This window comes from Tenrec ecaudatus, chromosome 2 (assembly GCF_050624435.1).
Source record: "Tenrec ecaudatus isolate mTenEca1 chromosome 2, mTenEca1.hap1, whole genome shotgun sequence".
NCBI lineage: Eukaryota > Metazoa > Chordata > Mammalia > Afrosoricida > Tenrecidae > Tenrec > Tenrec ecaudatus.
In genome coordinates, this window is record NC_134531.1 from 147,376,660 (window position 1) to 147,391,462 (window position 14,803).

The 14,803-nt window shown below is 37.6% G+C and overlaps 1 protein-coding gene and 1 pseudogene across 7 annotated transcripts in view; one reads left to right on the forward strand and one right to left on the reverse strand.

The window, feature by feature from the left end:
* LOC142439374 (protocadherin alpha-C2) overlaps positions 1-14,803 on the forward strand; it is a 255,834-nt gene that overhangs the window by 170,974 nt on the left and 70,057 nt on the right. The window lies entirely within an intron of this gene.
* Positions 10,957-11,478, reverse strand: LOC142438860 (S-phase kinase-associated protein 1 pseudogene; annotated as a pseudogene).

The following is a 14,803-nucleotide window of genomic DNA, read 5'->3' on the forward strand; positions in this document are numbered from 1 at the left end:
CCAACCAGTTGATTCCAGCTGACCTCAGGTGCCCTCCGGCCAAGTGACTTACACTAAATAGAGCGGATGACGTCTTGTCAAAGTAAACCAGCCTCTAACAACTGAAGGGTCTGTAGGTACAATTGTATGGCGATAATATATAAAGGTTATAGTAAAGTCATAGAAGATCAGAGAGATGGAAGAGAGAGTAAAATAAAGGATCAGACACAGTTTATGGTAGCATGCTTACCTCAGGCCCTCTTGGTGGTCCACGTGGAGGTGGGAGAAGAGAGCTAGGAGGAGGAAGAGGAGTGAGGTTTTTACTATCTTGAGATATTTATAGGTAGCCACAAGACATGCGTATTCAGTGGGTACATACATCACAAGGTGGGTAATAATCACAGTAAAGTTCCTGAGCTCACAGGTGAGGAAACCTAATACCTGCACTGGGGGGAAGGCAAGGCATGAGGGGGGACAGGTTCTGCAGTGGAAGGAGATAATCAAAGAATGTCTGCTTCTATAAGGAGATAGAATCAACCATGTGCTCACTTTAAGTCAGCATAGCTGTTCTGGGAGAATCTGTGGGAGTGGTATTTAAAGCAGGATAATGTACTTGGACTTTATCTCTAACTTACTAAACTGGTGTATTTCTTACCATGGAATATTAGCTTCCAGATTCCCCTGTTATAAGTTAGGGAATAGAGTCCTGGTCAGGCTCTCTGCCAGATTATCTGGCTCCCAGCCAGAAGACTGAATGCCCTACAAGCCTGAGCTTGTGCCCATTCAGATGCCTGCTTCTACCTCAGTGGACCCACACAGTGTTTGTCCTTTTCCATACACAGTTTAAGAGTGGTTCTGATCATACAAGGGTGCTTCAAAAATCTCATGGAAAAAATCTATTATCTTTTAGTGCTATTTTCCTATGAGTTGTTTGAAGCCCCATCGTATTTAACTATGTGGTGTTTTATTTCAAAATGAATTTATACCATTTCAATGCATACTCTTTCTCCACCTAATATTGTTATGGAATTTCTGTTATCATAAACTATTTTGAGCATAATTTTAATGAGTATGTACAATAATTTGGATTATTTCAAGATTTTAAAAATATGACTAAGTTATATTTAGATTATTATCTGTGTACTAGGAACAGAGAATTGTGCAGTTAGGAACAAAAGGGATTGATTAAAATAATCTTTTGAATAATGTTACATCAAATTATAAAAATGCCTAGGTAGATTATGTGTATCCAAATAGAGTTTTATGCTTACCAGTAGTAAAAAGAATGTCAAAAGAGATCTGATTCAGAAGAGATCTGATAAAATATAAAATATTTATATATATTGCTAAGAATGGTTTTAATTAGAAATGTGAAGGCAAAGTATGAAATTTTGTTGAAAATATTTTTAAAACTTGAGTAAGTAGAGAAAGACAATGTCCTCTTATATGGACCATTATAAAAGCTTATCTTTATCAAAATTATTGGGATTTGGCCCAGTGTCAGTAAAAATTCCATTGGGAATTCGTTTTACTTTAACACAGAAAATTGTTTTTCTTAAAATTATCTCTAGGAATCAGTATACAGAAAGATAAAATGAAAAGTTTTAAGGTGTAGAATTTCCATGATAAGAATGAAAATTTGGAAGGTCATTATTAGCGATATTAAATGGACTCTGTTGACAAAGCTAAGGCGGAGGAAGGGAGATCAGATTTGAACTAAAACATCCTGATAAGAAATAATAAAGACTTAAATTCACGGTAAACCACTGCCATTGAACCAATTCTGACTAATAGGAACCCTGTAGGATAGAGTAGAACTATTCATTAGAGTTTTCAAGACTGTAACTTTTTATGGGAGCAAAAAGTCTTATCTTTCTTCCACAGAGGACCTGGTGGGTTTAAACCCCCTACCTTTTGGTTATCAGCCATATGCTTGACCCATTGCACCACCATGGCTCCTTAAATTGAGGGAATGAATTTAATATTAGAAAACTAATATCCTAAATATGAGGGATATAGAAAAATATGAAGGTTTTGAAGATGATGAGTTCTGTTTTGGAGATATTACCTAGATAAAATTGTAACTGAATATATTGGTCTGAGAGAGGTTTGAATTATAACTGTAGAATACAAATTGTCTTCATATCACCTTCCTGACATGATTGCTGAAGACAAATGTGTGCATAAGCAAAGAAGGTGAAGAAAGCTGATGGTGCCCGGCTATCAAAGATATAGCGTCATGAGTCTTAAAGGCTTGAAGGTAAACAAGCGGCCATCTAGCTGAGAAGCAACAAAGCCCACATGGATGAAGCACACCAGCCTGTGTGATCACGAGGTCTCAAAGGGATGAGTTATCAGGTATCAAAGAACAAAAAATCATATCATTGTAAATGAGGGGTAGTGCAAATTGGGAACCCAAAGCCCATCTGTAGGCAACTGGACATCTCCATACAAAAGGGTCATGGGTTGGAGATGAGCCAGTCAGGGTGCAGTGTAGCATTGATGAAACATACAACATTCCTCTAGTTCTTAAATGCTTCCTCCTCACACACCCCTCACTATCATGATCCAAATTCTACCTCACAAAACCAGGTAGACCAGAGGTGTACACTGGTATAGATAGGAATTAGAAACACAGGGAATCCAGGACAGATGATCTCTTCAGGACCAATGGTGAGAGTGGTGATACTGGGAGGGTGGAGGGAAGGTTGGGTAGCAAGGGGGAACCAATTATAAGGATCTACATATAACCCCCTCCCTGGTGGACGGACAACAGAAAAGTGGGTGAAGGGAGACGTCGGACAGTAAGACGACAAAATAATAATAATTTATAAATTATCAAGGGTTCTTGAGGGAGGGAGCATGGGAAGGGAGGGGGAAAATGAAGAGCTGATACCAAAGGCTTAAGTAGAAAGCAAATATTTTAGGAATGATGCGGGCAACAAATGTACAAATGTGCTTGACACAATTGATGCATGTATTCTGGTAATAGTTGTACGAGCCCCCAATAAAATGATTTTTTTAAAAAAGTAAACACACACAAATTATCTGCATAAGGATGATTTGTCCTATGGATTATAGGTGAAATGACCTATACACAAAGGATAAAATGAAAAGAATAAAAAGAGGAAGAAAGGCAAAATCTTATGAGACAAATTTTAAAATGAGAGGATCAAAGTCCCCAATGTAATGGAGAAGGCACCTATAGGAAAATATCCAGGAGGTTGTGTTTCAAGCAAATCAAAGGAGGAACGTTTGAAGAAAAAAGAATCCGTTGTAGTAGAATGTCACCCCACCCACCGAAACAACTCCACTATCAACTTCATTACAATTCAGAGATACTCTTTGATAGGGTTCCTGAGGCTTTAAATCTCTCTCTCTCTCTCTCTCTCTCTCTCTCTCTCTCTCTCTCTCTCTCTCTCTCTCTCTCTCTCTCTCTCTCTCTCTCTCTCACACACACACACACACACACACACACCTGCCAGGGAGATAGTTCTGACACATGCTGACCCAATGGGACAGAGCAGAACTGTTCTGGAGGGTTTCTCAGGCTCCGAGTCTTTACAGGAGGAGGCAGCCTCCTCTCTCGCCCTTGGAGTGGCTGGGGGGTTGGAACTGCTTGGCCCTGAATTTTGCAGCCCAATGTGGAAGATGTCAAAGAAAAATAAAATAAGAAGAAACCTCAGGTGGTCACTATGAAGCCATTGGACACTTTAGCAAAAGTAATTTTAGACTTGCTTCTACCCTCCAACCTTCTTCCTAGATCTGTCACCAACCATTTCTCCGACAGCACTCTCTATTTTCCCGTTGGGTCCAACAATTAATTACAATGACCGCTCACATACCATGATTATAGGCTTTATTAGGGAAATAAGTAGGTTATTAAGGATTAGAAATGCTCATGACACAGTTCTTTGGACAGACAACCTCATTCCTTATGCCAGGCAGGGTTCTCTCTGTTCCTTGGCATCTTAGCCACAACCCCTTAGATTGTGCTCTTCTCAGGCAGGGTTGCCAATAAATGTCCAAAGGACATTCTACCACGCTGTAAGACCCAACATGCAGGTGTTGAGTTCCATGGCGCAACAAATCTGGAATCCCCCAATTAAGTAACTGGAAGCACCCTACTTCCCAAGCCTGAATGCACTCAACTTTATGCATTCTAAGCTGAGAAAGCCCACAGCTCTTTCTTGTGGCTCTCTCTCCCCCCCCCCCCCCCCCCGCCAAATTAGGTCATTTCTCTTTTGGTTGTTAGGTTGTAGAAATGTATATATTTTGGATATTAGACCCTTATATATGGTTTCCCCCAAATTTCTTCCAATCTGTAAATTGCTTGTTAAAAGTCCTTTGATGGAGAAAACAATTTAATTTTTATGAAGTCCTATTTTTCTATTTTGTCTTATGCTGTTTATCCTTTTGTTGTTATATGATTGTCTGTTGTTAAAAACTAGGCCCCTTAGCCTTGGCTCCTATATTTTCTTCTAGGGATTCTATGGCTTTCAATTTCACTTAATTCACTTTTAATGTTAACTCAACTACCTTGATGCGTATTAAATATTTCTTTGAAAACAATTAAATATGGGCTTATGTATGAAACTGCTTGGCTTTAGGACCAGCATATAGGAGATATTCAATGAATGCTTCATGAATTTGAATTTATATATTATTTCATCAGACAAACATCCAAGGATTTTTAAAACAGTTATAGGAAAGAACCATTTCTTGCATTTCTAAGTTAGTATTTTATGTTTTAATTCTGTTAAATCAGGAGGAAAAAAGAATTGGTCATTACCAGTGGCAATTTTTATGTCTCCCCTTATCTGTAATTGTCAAGTTAGAGTAATCGCTGGATTTTCCCTTCAGTGATATATTTATTACACATTCTTGTACCAGGACATTCATAGCCTAACTTTCTCCAATGGTTGGAGAGCACATGTTCTGAACACATGTTATCAAACATCATTATTGACCTTTGGAAAGAATGAATTTTTGCAATTTGAAAATCCTTTTTATTCCTCAATTCTTGCTAATTTAAAGAGCTCTAAATCCACATATCCTAGAAAATGAGCTGCCTAATATATCCTCTGTATACATAGATTTATGAACCAATAAGTTTTTCAAAAACAGTTGAGATTTCAAATGTGTTTGTGATAATAGGATCAAAAGGATAGTAGTCTAACAGGAACGTGCTCGCAGAAAACTGATCATGTCAGGCTTGATGACGTTCTAACTACAAAGGATATTGAATGCCCTAAGATGACAGCTCTATATTATAATAGATGTAACACTGAATTAGGAAGAGGAAAAGTGAGATTTTTCCTTAGTTCTGCTTGAAATTGTCCATTTTCCGTAAATCATTGAGCCATTCTGTATCTCAGATTTAATATCTTTATTAAAGAATTGCCCAATTTATTTATATAAAGAAAAGCCAAAAATTAAAATGAGATGTTCATTGGTCTGGAAATCTCATGTAGGCTCTTCTTTTTCAGTTCAGTTCTGAAAAGCTGGACTTGGCACCAACCAAAGAGTAAGTTGTAGATGCTTCAAACAAAATGATATTAAGATTTTTTGAGCTCATTACTACAGAGATGCTTTATAAACAGTATCCAGTACCAGATTTTCATCCTTAATTCTGCCAACCAAATACAGTATACTTTCTTTGCTTGTGATTACAAAAAACAAAACTGAAGTTTAGAGTATATCTCTCTTTGATGTGCTCGCTCCTTTCTCTCCAGGTTATTTGGATAATTTTATGAGACTTCCTTTCTTGTACTCCCTTTCCTTTTTTCTAGATAATAATGATTGAAAACTTATATAGTAAAAATTCTATATGCTTCATTGCAATAAGTTTCCTAGTAACAACTATTTATAGTAAGTACTGTATATTATTTATTTTACTAAACAGAGATTTAAACAATCTTCCCAAGGACACACAACTGAAACCCAGCAAGTAGTAGGTAGCAAGAACAGTTTGCTCTCTATAGCTGACCAAAAGGTTGGTGGTTCAAAACAACTCAGTGTCACGGTGGAAGAAAGCCTTGGTTATCTACTCCAGACGGTTAAGCATTGAAAAACATAAGTGTAGTTCTATAATGAGTCAATATAGAATTAGAATTTAAAAATAAAAAATGGGTTTTGTTTAGAACCAGATCTTAAAAGTCTGGTTTTACACAAAGAAAGATTACTATAAGATGGCCTCACCTAAATGGGTCATCTAATCAGATAATGTGATTATAAACTTTAAGTGGGATTGAGGGCGTGAGTAGTATGTTAGACAGGGTTCTCTAGAGAGACAAAACCAGGTTGCTAGTAATTTTATTTATGTATTTATAAAGATATATATATAAAACAAAAAATGAAATGTTAAATTATGAAACAGTACAAATGGCTCAGTGCAACTCACTCTCTGAGAGAGTTGTGAGACACTGGCAGTCCTTTAAGTCTTGAGGGCCGCCAGTTAGTCCTCTGTAGAGAGAGCTAGGCTATATCAGCACAGGCAGCAAACAGCAAGGCAGGTCACCCACCGTCAGTCCCCAGCTCCAGAGATGTACATTCCAATCATGTGGTCTTAAAGTGATCTCAACTTACAGCGACACAGTCCACAGGCTAGGCATCCCACAGGTAGTGTGCCCTGTAAATTGAGGCACAGAAAAAGCAAGGCAGCTGCACACTGGTCTGATGATCAAAGCGCAAGAGATAAGAAAGGCGAGGCTCACTGAGCCATTTATCTCTCCGTCCTTCAATTAATCCCATTTGTGTGCATCGGCCAGGCTGACAGAATAAACTAAGTATCTCAGGTAGTCTATAAATGCTAAGGTAATTGAATGCTCCATTATCACTCCCTAAAAGAAAGTTTGTAAAGTATCTTTTGAGTTTACAACAAAATTGAAGAGTTGGTAAGTCTTTTCTAAATAATTTAGGAAAAAATAGCTTTGATAAGCAAGGTTTGAGGTAACATTAATTATTTTATCAAAATTACTTAAAGGGGGTTAAAAATTGTATTTTGAAAAGTCATACAATCATTTCCACAATAAATTTTAGAGCATTTTCTGCTTGCTTGTACTTATTGTTATCAGCTCCCCACTGACTCCCAACCTTCCCTGCAAAACCCTCAAGAAACCATCAATGCAGTCACTCTCTCTGTAGCTTTACCTATCCCGGATTTTGTATACAAAAAAATGATTTTTAATATTTGCAGAAAACACAGTACATCTTAATTTGTTTAAGAATGAGGATTTACATTTACCCCCTCTTCAATATATTATATACATAATGTTGACAGAATTATGTAACAAGACTTAACACAAGGAATATATGAGTGACATTTATATCATAAAAATCTAACTTATTTGTAAAATCCATTATTTAGACAGACTATTGTAGGCCCTACATCATGATTTTTTATTAGTCATTTTATTGGGAGCTCATACAGCTCTATTACAATCCTTATATCCATCCATTGTGTCAAGTACATTTGTACATTTTTTGTTGTGCCATCATGATTTTCAAGACATTTTCTTTCTACTTGAGCCCTTGGTATCGCCAAATCAATTTTCATAGTGGCTGTACATACCTACACGTCCACCAGCAGTGGATGAGAGTTCCTAGCTCACTACAGCCCCTCCAACACGTGTTGCTTTCTGATTCTTTGAATTGGGCTATCTGTGAGGGTGTTAGGTGGCATCTCATAGTTGTTTTAATTTGCATTTCTCTTATGGCTAATGATCAGGAACATTTTCTCATATGTTTATTGGCCATTCGGATTTCTGCTCTTGGGAAACTTGTGTTCTGCCCACCTTCTCAGTGGGCAATTAGTTTTTTTCTTTTTTTGACGCTAGCAGACTACTGTAGATTTTAGTAATAAGGCCTTTGTCTGATGTGTCACTGCTAAATATGTTTTCCCAATCTGTGGGCTCTCTTAGTACTCTCTTGGTAAATTCTTTTGACTTACATCATGATTTTGCTAAAGCCAGCCATTTAAAAATACATATATAGAAGATTGGATTGAAATATCTAAAAGAGAAAGAAATGTGCAGCTATAAAGGCAATTGAATAGGCCCTCATATAAGTATGTTAGTCTGGGTAGGCTAGAGAAACAAATTCATGGACACTCTCATATGTGTATAGGAAAGAGCATTATATACAAGAGCAGTTGAATATTGAGAATACATCCCAGCCCCGCTCAGATAAAAGTCCTTAAGTCTGATATTAGCCCATATGTCTGATACCAATCTACAAAGCCCTGTTCAGACTCATGAAATACACGCAGTGACACTGAATGCAGGAAGATCACAAGCCATTGGATGCAAAGTCAGTGAGAGTTAGAAGCATCTCAGTGCTGGCAGGGGTCTCCTTGTGGCTCCTCCAGTTCCCAGGGCTGCATCAAGATTGGTCCATGTGGCTTCTTAGGGACGCCTCCCAGGAAGTCAGCCTTGTCAGTATAGAGTCTCCAAGGAAGTGAGCAGAGACACAAAGTGTCTGCTGCCTCCAAGGAGGAAATAGCAGAGTTTTCCCAAAATCCTCAGGTGAAGGCCATGCTCAAAGAGGCCTCATTGGCTGTGAGCCGATTGACAGATTAGACTCCACCCCTTTACTCTTAATACTCTCATGTCCCAAATTGACACCGGATGGTGTAACTACAACAATAAGATACTTCAAAATTAATAGCTTGCAACCAGTAGTGCGATTCTTAATGAGGAGCAGAGATATAGTGGTTGGATAGCGTGTTAGACTTTTAAGAAAGAGTGACATGTAAGAGAGCTTACTGGAGCTTCTGATAAGTTTCTTCACCTTTCCAGGATCCCGGTTCTTCAACTATACCCATCTCATTGGGTTCTTGTGAAGATAAAATGAGATGATGTATGTAGAAATACCATGAAATCCATTAAGTTCTAACTCATCAGGATTCAAGGGGACACCCCCCCCCCACACACACACAAGAGCAACTACTCCTTGATAAGGTGTATGGTGAATATATGAGTGGATACTTTTGATCTTTCTTAGAGGTGTAGGTGCGTTTTTACAAAACAGCAAACATGAGCAAACAAAGGAGAAACTGTGGCTTTCATATACCCTGAACTGATAACATGTCTTGCAAAATAGTGTAAATTCAGGGTACCTCAATCATATCTACATTTTTTGAAGAAGAAAAAGAAAAAAATGATAAAAATAATTGAATTAATAATTTGGTTTAACTTTTTCAAGGCAGATTATTCTCTGCTTTGATTTTTTTTGCTGAAACCATGTGTTTTTAGTAATGGAACACATTTTGAGTGAAATAAACAGTTTTTGAGGTAGTAGGGGTTTTGATACAATTAGTGAGACACATATGACCCAAAAGGTCTTGGGTTTCATCTAGGAGGATGAGACCTATTTTTTATATTTGAAGTTACAGGTGCTGCCTCATCAAATGACATCATGCATTGAAAGTGGGATAACAGTTTCCTACTAAAACTCAAAAGCAGAATATATAGACGAGGACAATATGCCTGCTGGGTCACAAAATAGTTAAAATTCACTTGAGAATAAGGATATTCTCCAGTGCCAATTTCCCATCTTATTTTGTTTTGTGGCTAACATCACAAGAATTACAGAGGAGAAATAGAGCCAAGCAAGGCTTTCTATTTTAATAAAAAGGCCTCCAGTGATGAATGGAAACTATTGGAATATGTTTTAATGGCAATACTAGAAGCCAGAAATTAGATTAAACACAAATTTATGAATTTTAGGAAGTTATTGCTCTTCACTTAGACATGAATTGAGTCTTGAATAGAAGATTGGTTCTAATGTTAGTGACTTAGAAACATGAACTCAACCTAGGCAGTTGCTGTTCATGTTAAAGGTGGAGGCCAACTTTCTGCTGGATTTCTTGGCTCACTTGATGCCTCCTGGTCATTGAGTCGCTGATAAGAAGCTGACTGGGATAAGACAAGGGTGGATCTCTGCAGTCCCTCATTACTATTCTCCTTTCTAAGCATTACATTCATAGACATTAGTTGGCACTACTGTTGAAACGTGATGAGATCACCTAGCGATACTGTCTTGCAGCTTTTCGGTTTCCATCTTGTCTGCATTGGGGAATGTTTAAAGGTCACCATGAACTGAAGCTACTCTGTGCCTATCGCATTTCCCTTATGAACGATTCTAGCAACCAAAAGTCTAAAATATCTATGTGGGGAAAAAAGGCCTAGGCGGTTGATTGAGGAGCCCCAGTGCCACAGTGGTTAAATCAAGGAGTTCTGGGGGCATACTGGTTACGCATTGTGCTGCCAACCTCAAGGCCAGCACTTTGAAACCAACAGTCGCTCTAGGGGAGAAAGGTGAGGCTTTTTACCCTGGGAAAGAGTTAGTTACAGAAATCCACAGGAGCATTTCTATCCTGGCCCATGGGGTCATGGTGAGTTGGAATCTACTTGATGGCAATGAGGAGTTAACCATAAGCTTACTAATTCCATCTCACCAACTGCTCCAAGAAGAGAGGAGCAGTCTGCTTTTGTAAAGATTTACAGTCTTGGAAACCTTAGGGGCCGTTCCACTCTTTCCTAGAGGGTCACTGAGTCAGAGTGGACTGAACAGCAGTGGGGTTGCTTTGGTTTAGATGTAGCTGGTTTCATGCAACCAGATTTTAGTTAATACCACCATTCATAAGTTTCTCTAATATTAAGGCCTTCATTGCTAAGTGATCACAAACCATCAGAATAGGTTATTAGAATATTTTGACACAGAAAAGCATTAGAAGAAATTAATATAAAGTTCAATGATACTTCTTTAAAATAGGAAATTTCTAATTATACCTATACTTTTTTTTCACTTTCTATAGAGAACCCACAGTTTGGTTTATTAAGAGAAAAACAAAACTTTTGATCACACCAGCAATATTCTGCTAATACAATAGATTTGCTGCTGCCATTTGCCTACTGTTTTGTCGAATATCAACAATTACAAACAGAGCGGTGCAACTAGTATTTGGAATGATCCTCACAGTGTTACAGTGTCAGGCACTGCGTCTCTCTTCTCTTCACACCACTGGTTCTCTTTGCGCACCTGGGCTTCCTCCTCTTCAGGAAAGTCGTTTTTGATATTGAAGGTCTTGCGAATCTCCTCAGGAGTTTTCCCCTTGATCATATTGGCAACGGTCTTGCATGTAACGTCCAGCAAACCTTTAATGTCTAAGTAGTTTGCAGCCAGAATAAGTTCAAAAAGTGTTCCCTGCTCAACTTTCAGGAATTCTTCGTCCCAAACTGGGACATCATCTGTTCTTTTCTCTTTGTTCTCATCATCCTCAGGAGGAGGAGGGGCATCCTTGTGGTGGGTGCACCACTGAATGACCTTTTTAAATATTGCTGCATTAACATTTGGTAAAGGAACTAGATCATCATCTCCTTCATCATCCATTCCCAAATCTTCCAACATGGTCTTGATGGTCACAGATTGCTTGGCAATTTCCACATCGACTTCAAATATCTCTCCATCAGAACTCTGCAACTTAATTGAAAGCATGGTGATCTCTCTTCAGGAGGCGGCGGGCCCAAGGTTGGCGAGCACCCGGAGGCGTCGGCGGCTAGCGCAGAGAAAGGCAGAGAACAAGGCCACTCACACCTATACTTTTTAAACAGCACTTTGACATATCATTAACCTGATTATAAACATTTGACTAACAAGAGCACATGTATGTTTTCTATCTTCTCAATGACCTTGGGATTTAAATTTCATTTAACACCTTACTTGAATGAAAACTAAAGCACTTGGATGAGATACTTTAAAAAATATCTCTCTTGTCTTTTTTCTTTTTTAAATCATTTTATTGGGAGCTCATACAACTCTTATCACAATGGATGACACATCCATTGTGTTAAGCACATTTGTACATTGTTGCCATCATCATTCTCAAAACATTTTCTTTCTATTTGAGCCCTTGGTATCAGCTCTTCATCCACCACCACCCCACCTCTCTTCTTCTAAGAGAAAAACTCAAACTCATTACCACGGAGTCAGTTTCTACACTTGATATTCTTTTACTCTTCTTAGATGACCTCAATTAAGAATACTGATAGAGGAGACAGTCTTGGAAGAATGGAATAGTTTCATTTTACTTGTTAATATTATACAGCATGCTCCATCTCTCTCTTTTTATTGTTACATAGTTAAAGATAGTTTAAAATAACACAAACCAAACTGGTTGCTGTGAAGTGATTCTGATTCATTCTGACCCTATAGGAGAGAAGAAAACTGTCACATAGGATTCCCATAGCGTAAATCTTTACAGAAGGAGCCTGCTTGGTTTTCTCCCATGGAGTGGTTTATGGGTCTGAAGTCACTGACCTTTTAATTAGTAGTCAAGCAATTTAACCTTTGCACCACTATGGCTTCTTAATGATAACTCAGAGCATTTTTACTTGTTCTAAGAAAATTTCAGAAGTCTCAGCTAAGTACCAACCACATGTTCATTTCTCAGAATTAAAAATTTAGAGAACCACTCCCTATAAACCAATTATTATTGCCAAATATTTGAGCAATACATTCCCTATGGAGGGTGGAAGTATATGAAAAAGTCAGTTTCATATGGTATGAAAAGCATTTTTTTTATTTCCTCATACTCTGGATGTTATACTTTTAAAGAATACTACAATCATATTGGAAAGTAATTTCCATCTAGAGATGCAAGAAAACCAGGTGTCCTATTTGTAACAGGATGGGATTTTGGAACTACTTTGAGCTGCTCTAAACGTTGAGAATGTCCATTTGTCTTTGCATTATTACTGTTATTATATAACATACATTCAGTTTGTGGAGCAACACAAATACACTGGTTCAAAATGAAAATTAGATCCTTCCCTCTTTGGAAGAAATACTTCCTTAATGTTCAGGCCAAAGTCTTGTCAAACTATGGCCAGAAGACTCTTGACTGGTTCCTCAAAGTAAAATCATTTGTAATTATGTTAATAATAGACAAAGGAAAATTTATGGGACTCAGGAAAGTTCACTGAATGCTAAAGTTCTTCTTGCAAACCTAATTCTGTTGTCTTATAATTGGTTTGCTCCTGTGCCCAATGATCTCATGATAGGTCCATTTGACAAATGCAAATAAGGAGCACAATGCGGGATATTATTTCAAAGTCCTTGTATAGCATGGGAGTGAGCAAACAAATTACCCCGTCTTATCGTGGCACTTCAATGATCACATCACTTTTCTTGTTGGTTATAAGCAAGCCATATCTTTATTTTATAATTGTAATATAAAATGGGAAGAGTGATACCATGTTGCTTTGGAGCAGAGCCCTTGAAGAGTCTAGAAATTAGAGGGATTTGTGTCTCCAGGTTCGAAATACTTCATTTCATGTCTTCAGTTGAAGAAATTCATGTTCAAATCCTTGCAGGAGCCTTCTTTTTTTAGAGACTACCGTATGTCCATAAATTCATAATATAACTAACTCAATGCCAATGAGTTGATATCGACTTACAGTGATTCTATAGGACAGAGTAGAACTGCTCTTGTGTGTCTTCCAAACTGTAAATTATTATGAGAGCAGAAAGCAGAAAGCCTGTTCTTTCTCCTGCAGAGTGGCTGGCAATTTTAAATGGTTGACTTTGTGGTTAACAGTCTGCTATGCCACCAGGGATTCACATACAGTCAAAGAGGAATGCTTGAATTGTAGTAGTTATTGAATTTGCAAAAGGAGACTTGCATAAAATAAAGCAATCAGCTCTTATTTATTGAGAGTTTATAAGGTTTCCTACACTGTGAAGGATATATAGAAATATAAGACATACCTCCTGCCTTCCAGGTTATTTATCATTAAGAGATAATATTAAAGTATTTGGATGAATTAAAGAACAATAATGTATGCCAATATGTATTTCAGCATTCAGAGATATGCCATTGACTGCAAAAGAGAAAAATTATTGTGTTTAGGATGGACAGTGTCTCATAGATAAAATGAGTGTCAAACTGGACCTTGAAACATATATAAACTTGAGAAAGGGGAATTGAAAAGAAGAAGCTATTTCTACTTGAGAGAATTACACAAAATTGTATACAGAGTTCTGTTAAAACAAAACAAAATAACACCAAGGACTGAATCCCTCTGTTCCAAGCTTCACACTAAGTTCTGGAGATTACAGGATATTTGAGAACTCTTCCATACTTTGCTGTTAAAGTATTTTCATGTACCCTAAAAACATGAACCTCTTGCAAGAGAACAAATCCTTTCAAAGAATTTTGATGACAGGAGTCTCTTTTCATTGGCAATGTACAAAGGGGTTGGTTTTTATTTTCAAAACATGGACAAATGAATTAATAAAATAATTGGGGAAGGAATCATTGGGAAGCTTAACTATAGTGCACACTCATTTTCCTTCTCCCCAATTAAGAATTACAGATGCTTGTTTATATTTAATGCTAAAGGGTCATGATACCTAGAATATAACCTGCCAGCCAGGGAGTTACCTGGTGAGACTAAGTTGCTGCATGTAACAATAACACTGTACGTGTTAGTCCTTATACAAATTGCTTTATGTGCATTAGCTAATACAATCAGAACCTTATATGTTTTTCTTAATATCGGTTTCCCCAATTACAATCAGTAAATTGAAGCTTGGGTTAAGGAACATGTCTAAGGCCACATATTTAGTCATTGACAGAGATGTGACCCACCCAAGAGTCTGTGTTCCTAAATACTTGTGCTAGCCTGCCTTTTAATAGGAGATCTATTTAGAAGGTTGCAGAGAAAGATTGTTTAGTGATGTGATTAAGACATTAGTGTTAATATTTGTAGACAGGGCACTTTCCAGCAGTCCACAAAAGCCACATTCCAGCAATTGTTAA